Source organism: Chelonoidis abingdonii, chromosome 1 (genome assembly GCF_003597395.2).
Source record: "Chelonoidis abingdonii isolate Lonesome George chromosome 1, CheloAbing_2.0, whole genome shotgun sequence".
NCBI lineage: Eukaryota > Metazoa > Chordata > Testudines > Testudinidae > Chelonoidis > Chelonoidis abingdonii.
This window is the reverse complement of record NC_133769.1, coordinates 369302702-369315882: the sequence shown is the minus strand read 5'-3', so window position 1 is coordinate 369315882 and position 13181 is coordinate 369302702. Positions and strand designations below refer to the sequence as shown.

Below are 13181 nucleotides of genomic sequence, written 5' to 3'. Positions count from 1 at the left end.
GTAGGCTGGAAAAGTTTGTAGAGCTTTTGAAGCGAATATATTTTTTGTACTAACCATGAAAGCATTATCAAGGAACATAACAGTTGTTCTTTGTTCCTCTCTTGTAATGCTGAAGAAAAGTATATGTGGAAAAGGTATAGTACATGACGTTGATGAATGGGCTATGACATGTTGGAAATAGCATAAAGCATGTTTGCATTGCGGGTGGTGGTGGAGGCTGGTTGTATATGGAGTTGAGATGGTAGTTTCTCATGGTTGTATTGCCATGCTTATAATAAGAGCTATGATAGTTGGATCTTGCTGCGTCATCGCCTGTCTTGTTGCGAGTTGGACAATCAGAACCTGAGCCATTCTCAGGATAGAGAAATCTCCCATCACAAGTTAAACAGCTTCTCTTCTCCTTCGTCTGTTCTTCAAACCAGGGTGGGCACATTTGGCCAGGGCACATCAGGTAGCAGAAATTGATATGGAAAGTGCCAAGTGGAAGGCTGGGAGATGCTCATATTGGTGTTAGAATCCTGATTGTGGTGTTTCCCCAACATGAATAGCTGCATTAGTTTCCGCTCCCTTGTTTAAAAGGCTCTGTGCTACACTCCGACTCTGTGCTTCGAGAGGAGATGTTGCATTTAGAGTGCCCAGGGAGATGATATGTAATTTGTTCCAGTCAACTGGGTGGGGGTCGAGACCGGTTTTGCACTGTGCTATTGAAAAGGAACTCTGGATCTGAACCTGGCCCTTATTGCTGCCAACTCTGACAGGACAGGAAGGTTTACATATATAACACTCCCAGCAATGCCTTCAGTGCAGAAACCAAAACGTTGTAGTGTCGGTGCTTGTAAGCTATTCATTTCCCAGTGCACTGCCTCCCGTGTGGACATGAAGAATGAGATGGGTGCACCTTGCTCCACCCCCAGCAACCTTGAGCACTGAAGAGTTATCTGTTAACTGTGAAGCAGCTGCAGTGGCCTCATAGCTTCAGCTCTGTAGTACAGGGATGTTGGCCCACTTTAGTAGCATCTAGTGGGGTGGGGGTGATGCCGCCCCAGACCCTCCCCACCCCCCCACAAAAGTGAAGGGAAAGGATGATGGGAACGGGGTGCCTGGGACTGACAAATTTGTCTGCTGCTCTTTCTCCTCAAACCCAGCTGCTATGCATAGATAGATCTCAAATCTCTGCCTGAATCTCTTCCCATATTCAGCTGATAACCCGAGAGCTTCAACTCCTGAAGGCTTTCAGTTATCCATCTCCATGGGCGTTCCTCCCACCAGCCTTGCTGGCCTTGCCTGTCTCTGGTCACCCTCTGTTACCAGGGGGGGGTTCTCCTGGGGAATTGTAAGAAGGAGGCTCAGTCCTGCACTCGAAGGAGGGAGGCGTGATTAGTGCGAAAGCAGAGTTACAAAAGCTAATGGAGACTCACCAGCTCCCAGATGTGTCTGCTGCAGCCGCCACTCAGTGGCCCGTTCTCATTGACCCCCATCTAGTTCCCCTGAAGACGTGATCTGCTCTTAAAGGCCCAGGACACTCTTCCAACAACCAGGACAGGACTGTGCATTTCCACTGTCTCACACCCACCCAGCAGCCTATGTAACCACCCATTCTTAGTGCTGTTACTCCCCCATCTCCCCTCATGCCCCCTCTCTGGTTTGTTACACACAGTAGCTATGTCTTGTCTTAATTTGATTTCTAAGCTCCTTGGGGCAGGGGCTGTTTCTCCTTCTGGGTTTGCAAAGGGCCCAGCACACGGGGCCCTGAACTGGAGCGGGGCCTCCAGAGGCTTCCACAATTCAGTTAATAATAATAACAATAATAAATTTCAATCACAATAATCCAGCCAAATGGGCCTACCCCCCTTTGCTTTTAGCTCTAGAAGAAGGTCAAACATTCTTGCCAGCTACAATGTGTTAGTAACTCGAATATAGGTGGACACGGGGCCCCTGTTCGGTGTGGAAAGTCTGACTCAGCCTGGAACAATCGAATTCAATTCCACCAGGGAGAGACTGGGAGGAAATGAACCGAGAGGGAGAGAACAAGCCCAACGCAAACGCTGAACAAGCCTCTATCTTTCCTATAGGGCCCCCCTTTTCCCACAGCAGCTTTGGGGAAGGGCGAGGCCTCTGTCCCCAGGGCAGGCCCCCGGCTGCTCTCTGTCAACAGGAACTTTCTCTTGGTGTTGGTTTTATTGAGACTATTCCCCTGAAGCGACTCCAGTGACTGTGATGCGTTGGAAGTTTTCTGAGTGGGAGCAGAAGTGGAGTCCCAGAGTTCACACCTCACAAGAGCGGGGAGCTCACAAACTCCAGCTAATTCTGAAAATCTCAGATTCACCTTCAGAGGATGGTGAAGGCTCAGCCTCCCTCTTCCAGCCTTTCCTCTGCATCCCACCCAATGAACAGCCCCTGCCAGAGCGGGAGTCCATTTCCCTCTTGGCGTGACAGAGAGACCGTGGTTATGGCAGGGAAGTCAGGACTCCTGGGTTCTGTCTGTCATCCTGACACTCAGTCTCCGTGAGACCTTGGCCAAGTCACCTTTCTCTGTGTCTCGCTTTCCTATCTGTATAAAGTTCATAGTGACTTTCCTTTGTTAGAAGTTTTGAAGATCCTTCAGTGAAAGGTGCTTCACAGTTTGATGCTTGTTACTGTTGAGAATTACAGATAGTCCAGTATGTCTGCAGAAGTTGTTCGTATCTCCCCTAAGTCATCTATCTCCATATCTGTCTGTCTACTACCTACCTATCCATCTTGGGCATTTACAAGGTCTCAGAACCTATGTGGACCTAGGCACTATCCTTAGTTTTCTTCCTAATTGTCCATATTTTTTAAATATACACAAATTATCAGAGCAGCCAATTCCTCTCTATTTTAGCACACAGCCCAAGAGTTCTCAACCCCCTAGGGAAGGTCCTTTAATTACTGTTTACTCCTAAAGGTGGAAAAATAGCACAAAAGTGCAGACAGGCCTGTCTCCAGCCTGTTTACATCCAGATCTAGCTTCTCCACTAGAGGCTGAGCAAACCCACCTGGGATTGCACAGAGCTATATTATAAGTGCTGTACACCTGTGTGTCAGCTCTCGGCGTGGGATGCTTCTGCAGATGCTGGGGCAAGAGAGGTGTGGGACACGGCTATCTGAGGGGGATTCCCAGGGAAGATGCTTCTGTGTCAGGATTCACAGGTACTCATCTCTTGCTGAGGCATTCCAATGCTCAACAAACCCAGAGCAATGTGGGTGTGATGGGATAGAGAATAGGTCTGTGGTCCTTGCCGATCTGCACAGCCAGCAAACATCCCAGGACCCTTCCCAGAGAGGATGAATTTGCTCCCGTCTCACTAGCCAAAATGTCACTCTTTGCTGTGCTCTCCCTCCCACCCCAGCTGATGGCCTCTATCCCCAGGTGGCTGCATTTCAGTGGCACAGTGGATCCTTCAGGATGAAAATTGTTAGTAGATGTATAAATTCTGAGGCCGTGGCCCATACATTGCTCAGGCCACACTGAGGCAAAACTCACTTTGAAGTAAAGATTGATTAAAGACCTCAGGATCCAGCTGTGTGCTAATGCACAGACATTATCACCTCCTGTTCTTGCATTTCAGTGCTCTGGCTGTTAAGGAGGCAGCTATTACCTGACTTTTATCAGCTGGAGAGCATGAAAGTGCTAGGGCTCCTCGCTGGAACAATTCTAAGAATTTTTCAACATAGGCAAGACATCTTCTCTCCTAGCTTCATTCAAAAAGTCTGCTGACTTGTTACACCTGAAACTTTCACAGAACAATTCAGCCAGAAGCAGATACTCAGAGTGGGAAATTTCAGTCCAAATGGTTAACATTTGGCAAACTAAATAGCAACTGAAAATCAGATCTTCTAATGGAAGGTGTCAGACAGCCTTAACTATTCATGGTGCCACCAGCACCTCATACAACTGCTAATCCATTTGTGAATCCCATTCAACTAAACACTTCTCCAGTAAAGGCAAAGCCAAGGAGTTCCATAGGCCAAAGAAGGATTATGTAAACAATTTTCTTTTCTCAATGTTATATGTTCAGATTTTCAATGTAATTGAATATTCCCTTGTTCATGCGTTGTGAGACCGAGTAAATATTAATGTCTGATCTTTATCTTTTCTTTATCAATGGATTCATTGAGTTCAGCATTAGAAGGCACCATTAGATCATCCTGTCTGACATCCTGTATAACACAGGCCATAAAATTTTACCCAATTACACCTATATTGAGCTCAATAACTTGTTTCAGACTAAGCCCTGGTCTATACTAGTATTTTACATTGTAGAATCATAGAGCCACAGGGTGAGAAGGGATGGCAAGGGACATGTAGACTAACTCCCTGCCATGGTACAGGATTTGCTGGGTCTAAATCATACTAGATTGATGACTATCCAGCCTCCTTTGAAAAACCTCCAGAAAAGAAGCTTCCACAACCTCCCGAGACATCTCTTTCACCATCCTCCTGTTACAGTTAGGAACTTTCTGAAATTTCATCTAAATTTGGTCTGGTGTAGTTTGAACCCACTGACTCCTGTCCTGACCACTGTGGTGAGTTCCTCTCAATCTCTTGTTTTCCAAGCTAAATATACCCACTTCCTTCAGCCCTTGCTCATTTGCTTTGTATTCCATCCCTTGGATCCTCTTTGTCTTTCAACTCTGGATTCTTTCCAGGTTTTCTATATCCTTCCTATACATCGGTGACCAAACTGGACACAGTGCTTCAGCTGAGACCTAACTAGTGCTGAGTAGATGAATACTATCACCCAGTCTTTGGGTTGTCCACAGATTTTATTTGCAGTGATTTTCTATTTCCTTCCAGATCCTTGATGAAAATATTGAATAGCATCAGGCCTAGAACTGATCCCTGCAGAATCCCACTAGAAAAAGCCCCATTTGCTGACACTGGCCCCTTGACAATGGCTTTCTGACATCTCTCAGTTAGCTATTTTGAGGTATATTTTACGTGTGCTCTACTGATATTATTGAGTGTTCATCTGAATGTTTTTCCCTACTAAATCAAATGCTTCAGAGAAATTGAAGTTTATTGCATCTGCACAGTACGCTTGATGAACCAAACGTGTACTCTCATTAAAGGAGGAAATCAGTTTTATGCTGTTTAACATTCTCATTGGCAGTTAATGGACTGGAGAGTATTTCATCACTGCTTCCTCATACTGCTTCTTTCCAAATGCAGAACAAAACTATTTCTGCAACACACCTACATTTTCTACAACATTAAGAACTTTCCTTTCTCCTCTAGGAATTGACCTAAACCTTTTCTCGGATTTTTCTTGTTCTTAATGTCCTTAATAACCTCCTTTTTGTTATCCTTTGCCCTGCCGAGCATAGATTTTTCCCTGATGTCTTTAATATCCCTTATAATCTCCATAACTTCCAATTTGTATTGCTTACTATCTATTTCCTCTTTTTTTCCATTTGTATATATTGCTTTTTCCCACATAATTGCTGCCTTCACTTTGCCACTGAACTGGGTTTTTAGCCAAAGTTCTCCTCTTCCTTGACTATGGAATCATGATTTTTAGCTAGCCAACAAACTCTTCTTAAAGAACTCATAACTTTCATTCCCATTTTTCTGTTGAACATTTTCCTCCCAATCAGTTTTGCTGATAATTTTCCTCAGTCCCATTCTTTTATTTTGTTCTCCTCTATCATACGCCCCATTTGTGACTGGTTGGATCACAGAAACCCCCTTGGGAACTGCCAAATAATGTGCCAAGACAACGTCTGCTCCTGCTTTCCTGCCCTGGCAGCTTAGGACTCCAGCACCCTGCCAGGTTTGAGCCAGACCCGCTAGCCTGCTGCAAACTCAGACCCAGGGTCTCAACCACATGCCCCAAAGCTGCAGGCTTAACTGAAAGCAACTTACAGAAGTGTTCCTGTCTTTAACACTCTGATGCCTAACTCCCAGTGGGGTCTAAACCCCAAATAAGTCCATTTTGCCCTGTATAAAGCTTATACAGGGTAAATTCATAAATTATTCACCCTCTATAACACTGGTACCGAGATATGCACAGCTGTTTGCCCTCCCCAGGTATTAATAACAAGTTAATTAACAAGTAAAAAATGATTTTATTAAATTCAGAAAAGAGGATTTAAGTAGTTCCAAGTAGTAACAGACAGAACAAAGTGAATTACCCAGTAAAATAAAATAAAACCCACAAATCTAAACCTAATACAGTAATACAACCGAATACAGGTAAAATCTCACCCTTAGAGATGTTTCAATAAGTTTCTTTTCTCAGTCTGGACACCTTCCTAGTCTGGGCACAATCCTTTCCCCTGATAAAGCCCTTGTTCCAGCTCAGGTGGTAGCTAGGGGATTCTTTATGATGGCTCCTCTCTTTGTTCTGTTCCACCCACTTATATATCTTTTGCATAAGGAGGGAATTCTTTATCCTTCTGCGTTCCCACCTCTCCTAACTGGAAAAGCACCAGGTTAAAGATGGAATCCAGTTCAGGTGACATGATCACATGTCACTATTAAACCCCAAGCTTCATTCCTCCCGGCCTGACTCACTGGAAGGCTTGTCTGGAAACAGAGCCCCAGTCAATTGTCCTAGTGGATGGGACCCATCAAGATTCCAAACCACCATTAATTGTCCACATTTTGCATAATTACAATAGGTCCTCAGAGTTATAGTTGATATTTCTAGTTTTAGGTACAAGAATGATACATTTATACAAATAGGATGATCACACTCAGTAGATTGTAAGCTTTGTAATGATACCTTACAAGAGACATTTTGCATGAAGCATATTCCAGTTCCATTATATTCACTTATTAGCATATTTTTTATAAAATCATATGGACTACAGCCTCACACTGTTCTTTGTCTTGTTCTCTAAACTAAACTGTTCCAAACTTTTCAGTCTGCATATGGTAGTCTTCCCCATTCTCAGAGCCTGTCTCGGAAATCTCTTTCTGTCTGCTTTGTCTTTTAGATACTGGTGACAAAAACTGAGCACGCATCCAGAGCAGGTTATTCTTCATCTCTCTCCCTAGGCATCTGGACATTGTCTTTGTTTTCGCCACTACTGCAAATCAGCAGGTGTTTCCATGGAGCTGCTATCAGTGATCCCCAAGATTTTCCCTGAGGTGTGTTCTAGTTGGGATGTTTTCCCCTGGCACATGTCTTGGCAAAAGTTTTTTTTATTTTCTATTCTCAGATTTCAGTAACTAGGTGAATGGGAAACTCCTTACAGCATGGTTTCTCTAGCCTGGTTTTCATTGCATTAAGGCTATGTGTACATTGGCAGATATTTTTGCCAAAACTTTGGTCAATGACCAAAAAGCCTTTAAAGAAAATCATTGTTGCTCGTTCACACTGTCTTTCTCTTTCAGCATAGTACATCCACATATGGGGTGGTTGCAGCAACAATGAGAGCAATGCACTGTGGGTAGCTATCGCACAGTTCGGCTCTCCATCTTGTGCTATTAGGGGTTTTGGGAAGTTGGAGTGGATCACAGCGCATCATGGATTCAAGCTCTATGTTTCATGATGCGTTGTTTTCTGTCCCAGCATTCCATGTTTTCCCATCTCCAATTCGTAGCACTTTTCAACATCCCTTGTTTTCTGCTCAGCCTGTCACCTCTATTTGCACGAATGGATCCCGCGCTGCTCTGCAATGAGCAGTGAAATCAATCTTGAAGTTGCAAAGGCAACAGGAGTCACAGCTGCCTGTGGATAGTAGCAGCATTAGGTTGCTTTTGGCATTCATGGAACAACTGAACATGGTGGAACATTATTTTTGGGTTCGGGAAATCGTTATGTAGGTTTGGAATGATGAGCAGTGCTGCAGATCTTTCGGATGAGGAAAGTCACCTTCCTGAAACTGTGTGTTGAGCTCACCCCAGCCCTAAGATGCAAGGACACCCAAATGAGACCTGCCCTTTTGGTGGAGAAGCACTTAGTGATTGCAGTGTGGAAATGGTGATTCCAAGCTGCTACTGGTCGGTTGCAAATCTGTTTGCAGTCAGGAAATCAGCCTTTGGGGATGTGTAATATGTGGATGGCTTGGCAGAAATGGGTTTCCCTAACTGTGGAGGGGTGATAGATGGCATGCATATTCCAATTTTGGTACCAAAGTACCTTGCAATATTGTAATTAAATCAGAAGTGGAACTTCTCTATGGTGTTACAGGCACTTGTGGATCACCGTGGCATTTAACTGACATCAGAGCAGGGCGGTCCAGAGAATTTCATGATGCATGAATCTTTAGGAACAGAAGCCTTTACATAAAGCTGCAAATGGGGACTTTCTTTTCAGACCAGAAGATCCCCGTAAGGATGTTGAAATACCCATCGTGATCCTGGGAGACCCGACATGCACCTTAATGCCAGGACTTATGAAGCTGTAAATGGGAAGCCTGGATAGCAGTAAGGAGCATTTCAAAAATAGATTGAGTAGGTGCAGGATGACCGTAGAATATGTGTATGGCATATTAAAAGGGCGCTGGAGAGGCCCTTATGACAGGTTAGACCTAAATGAGGAAAATATTCCCATGGTCATAGCCATGTGTTGCATATTGCATGATATTTGTGCAGGAAAGGGCAAAAAGTTTGCTCAGGGGTGCATTGCTGATGCAGAACACTTGGCTGCTGATTTTGAGCAGCCAGACACCAAGGTTATTAGAGGGGCACAATGGGAGGCAATTTGAATCAGAGAGGCTTTGAGGCAACACTTTGGAATTGAGAACCAGTAATGTTTGTTAAATATTGGGGGTAGCTGTGTTAGTCTGTATCCACAAAAACAACAAGGAGTCCAGTGGCACCTTAAAGACTAACCGATTTATTTGGGCATAAGCTTTTGTGGGTAAAAAACCTCACTTCTTCAGATGCAAGATGCTCTTCTTCAGTAATGTTTGTTGCTATGCTTGGAACTGTAATGCATAATGAAGTCCAGTTTTGTTCAAGCCCAGGATTCAACGTAAGGAAATGATAAAACTGCTTACTCGTTCACTGTTGCCATTGTAACTTACACAGAAACAAATATAGCATGCTTATTATTCAAATAACTTTGCCTTTCTTACCCAAAAAACACAACACCATGCAGACACACACAGACAAACTCACCTTCTTGGGAGGGGAAGATACCTGTGGAGGACTGACTTTTGGAGCTGAGTGTCAGTCCAGCTGTCATTTGAAAAGCTGTCTGCAGGGGTGCAGTGTAGAGGAAAGCATGAAGTCCCAGAAATCGCAAATGGATGTGCAGGTGGAATCTGGGGAGGGCATGGGAAAGAGCTCTGAATGTGATGAAGGGGCAGGCAGACACGCATCTGTCCAGTCCGGAGGGTTATGAATGACTGCAGTGTGTCGGTTTGTGGCTCCGAAACTTACCAACCTCTCTGTTGTGCCCCTAGTGCATGCCTCCTTTCCTTTTCTTTCCTGCTTGTCATATTCCATCCACTTCCCCCATTCCGTCTTTTCTGCATCTGAGTACTGAAGCACCTGCCAGAACTTATCTTCCTTGCTCTGTCTTGAGCACTTTCTTATCCAGTAGAGATGCACGACTGGGGTGAACAGGTGCCTCCTTTCAAGGAAATATCTGGGGAAGCATGAGCAACAATAAACAGTCATTATTGTTAAGTTCTCACACAGCATTGAAAAGCTACAGTAAAATATACCGCTGGTAACACATCAGTCACTCTCTGGCTGGCCCTTGAGAAGCACAGATGCCAGCGAACACCACCGAGTATATCGTGAGTATACCCAGGAGCAGGGGACATTGTGCGTGGGAGAAAAGCAATGTTTAAGGGGTTGCGGGGCACTTCTCAGGGGGCAATATTCTAAAGTTTCCCACCCTGTTCCACAGGTGGGGGTCATTGTAGCAGATATCTTTGTCCTGAGGGTAAGCAAGGAAGCAAGGGTGCATCTACTACACACTTGTGGCTTCCTCCCCCTTCCCTATGCTGCTTGCCTGTGTGCCGCTTTGATCCTTGCCCGAGTAATTGCAGAATGGCACAGAAAGTGTTCCTCAATGGGCAAAGGACCAAAGAAGCTCTGCCAAGGAACAGCACAGAATTGTGGAGTCTGCAGGAAAGTTTCCTAGAGATCTCTCTGGAGGATTCCTGTGACATCTCGGTGTGCATCAACAACCTCTTCCAACATACTGTCTAGCTGCACGGGAAAATACCCAGCACACAGAAACACAGCCAGACTTGTATATTTCTCTACCCTCAACACATCTCCACACTTCACAAAGCAAAATCACTTACCAGGGGTGTCTTCTCCTGCTTCTTGTTCATCCGATTGTGATTGCTGAGACTGGTTGGACATCTCTGGAATAGAGAACAGCTCCTGAGTGGACACAACACTGGGCAAAACCAGCATGGGCTCCACATCTTCTACCTTCACTCTTCATAGATGGCTTCCTCCTCTGGATTAAGTCAAGTTTCTGTCAGTTCCAGCCCGACCAATGAATCCACAGGGTTCTTGGCTATTGAGGTGGGGTCACCACCATGGATAGTGTCCAACTCCTTATAAAAACGGCAGGTCTGGGTCACAGCACTGGAGCAACCATTTGCCTCCCTTGCCTTCTGGTATGCGTGCCGCAGCTCCTTCACCTTTGCTCTGCAATGCAGTGTGTTCCGATCATAGCCCTTTTCCCACAAGCTGAGCAAAATCGGCCCATAGGCATCAAATTTGCTACAAGTGGAGCACAGCTGGGACTGCACAGCTTCCTATCCCCAAATACTGAGTAGATCCAGCAGTTCTGAAGTGGTCCAAGTGGGAGGGCAATTGCTGCGTGGATTCATCATGGTTATCTGGGAACATGTGATGTGAGCTCTCCACACCGAGCAAACATGAAGAGGAATTTCAAATGTCCCAGGACTTTACGAGGTGGGGGGAAGATGTTTAACTGGAAACAGGGTAACAGAGCTGAAACTTCTGACCAGAGTGGTCAGGATGGGCATTGCGGGATACCTTCTGAAGGCCTATTACTGTGATAAAATCAAGTGCAAGTGTCTACACTGGCACTTTGGTAACAAAACGTTAGATTAAAAAGCCTTACAGCTTTTGTCAAGGTGGTTTTTTAATCTCACTGAAACAGAGCAGTTCAGTCATTGAAAGAGGCTTTGCAGAGTATACACCTCCACTGTTTCTTCACCAAAAGCTGCCTTTTGGCGAAAAAACTTCGCAGTGTAGACAAGCCCTAAGGAACAATGACGGGTAACCAGTATCCACACTCACGTTTCCTGCTGGCTCCTTTAAAGGTTTTACACATCATGATGTGTAGGAATTATTGATGCATGGAGAATCATAAAATATGGAATTGACATTAGTAGGGTCAGTTGTTCACAATTAATTTATCTGAGTAATGAAAATGTCATTTTCCTGTGTGTGAGGAGCAATCAATCTGCTTCACCCAAGAGAATAGCCTCCAGTAGTACATGTTGTGTCTCATATTAACTTTGTCTCTCCAACAGGCATTTGTACTGCAACCAACACCCTAGAGCCTGGACACAGACAGAAATTCAGGGAATATACATTAGATTCTGGTTACATAGTTCTGCCTCAGAGTTACATACTTTCTCCCGTACTCCATGTCAGATTCCAACACAACCAACTTCACCAACCCCTCCACCTTCCTCCTGCTGGGCATTCCTGGCCTGGAGGCGGCCCATGTATGGATCTCCATCCCCTTCTCTGCCACGTACGCCATAGCCATCTTGGGGAACATCAGCATCCTGTTCATTGTGAATATGGAGCTGAGCCTCCATATACCCATGTACTATTTCCTCTGCATGCTGGCTGTCACTGACCTGATCCTGTCTACTTCCATCCTGCCCAAAACACTGAGCATCTTCTGGTTCAATTCCAGGGAGATAGGTTTTAGTGCCTGCCTCACCCAGATGTACTTCATTCACTGCTTCACATCGATGGAGTCTGGGGTCTTTGTGGCCATGGCTTTTGATCGTTATGTGGCCATCTGTGATCCTCTGAGACATTCCATCATCCTGACAAACCCTGTGGTGGCCAAGATTGGACTGGCCGTGGTTCTGCGTGGCTTCATGCTCATGCTGCCCCATCCTTTCCTGGTGAGGCAGTGGCCATATTGTAGAACCAACATCATCCCCCACTCATACTGTGAGCACCTAGCCGTAGTGAAGCTGGCCTGCACTGACATCCGTGTCAGTAATTACTACAGCCTCTCTGTGACATTCTTGGTGACCGCTATGGATTTGTTTTTTATTGCCATGTCCTAGACCCAGATCCTAAGGGCCATCTTCAGCCTCCCCACAAAGGACACCCGGCTCAAAACTTTTGGGACCTGCAGCTCCCACCTTTGTGCCATCTTATCCTTTTACATCCCAGCTCTCTTCTCCTCCCTCACACATCAGTTTGGCCACAATGTGCCCCTGCATTTCCATGTTCTCATGGCCAATGTGTACCTCCTGGTGCCTCCCATGCTAAATCCCATCATCTACGGGGTGAGGACCAAGCAGATCCGGGACAGGCTTTTCCCACTCTTTACTTATAAAGGAACTAAAGTTTTCTCCTGGCGCTCAGACCAAGCTCTGTGCTGAGATGACTGGTGACACAGTGCTGGACCCCCTTCCCTGAATCACTGACTGGCCAGTCAAAGAGACATTCAACCCTTTCCTGGCCTTACTGTGCTGTGTAAGCCTGATAAACTGAGGAATCCATCTGTACACATCTCATTAACTTATAGAGTTGCTACCTTTCTAACTACTGATAATTGGACACCTGACACCTCCTTTCCCAGGCTAGTTAATCTGTCTCAAACCAGGCAGGACACTGAAATCCTAAGCTGCCAGGGCAGGAAAGCAGAGGCAGAAGTAGCCTTGGCACATCAGGTTGCAGTTCCCGTGGGGTTTCTGTGATCCAGCCGATCACAGGCCTGAACATTGCTGTGTCTCAAAGGTGCACACATACAGGATCTGGGATGCAAATACAGCCACTGGAGGGTATCATACCATATGCCTGTTTCATAAAGCTGGAAGGGACCCTGAAAGATCATCAAGCCCAGCCTGCTGCCTTCACTAGTAGGATTTTGCTCCAGATCCCTAAGTGGCCCCCTTAGGGATTGAACTTACAACCCTGGGTTTAACAGGCTAATGTTCAAACCACTGGGCTAACCTTCCCCCCTTGCCAAACAGCTAATACCCCTTGCAGGATACTACCTGGGGTTTATGGT

At 45.4% G+C, this 13181-nt stretch overlaps 1 pseudogene; it reads left to right on the top strand.

The window, feature by feature from the left end:
- Positions 1 to 11520: 11520 nt before the first annotated feature.
- On the top strand, positions 11521 to 12647 carry LOC116832112 (olfactory receptor 52M1-like; annotated as a pseudogene).
- The last annotated feature ends 534 nt before the right edge of the window (positions 12648 to 13181 follow it).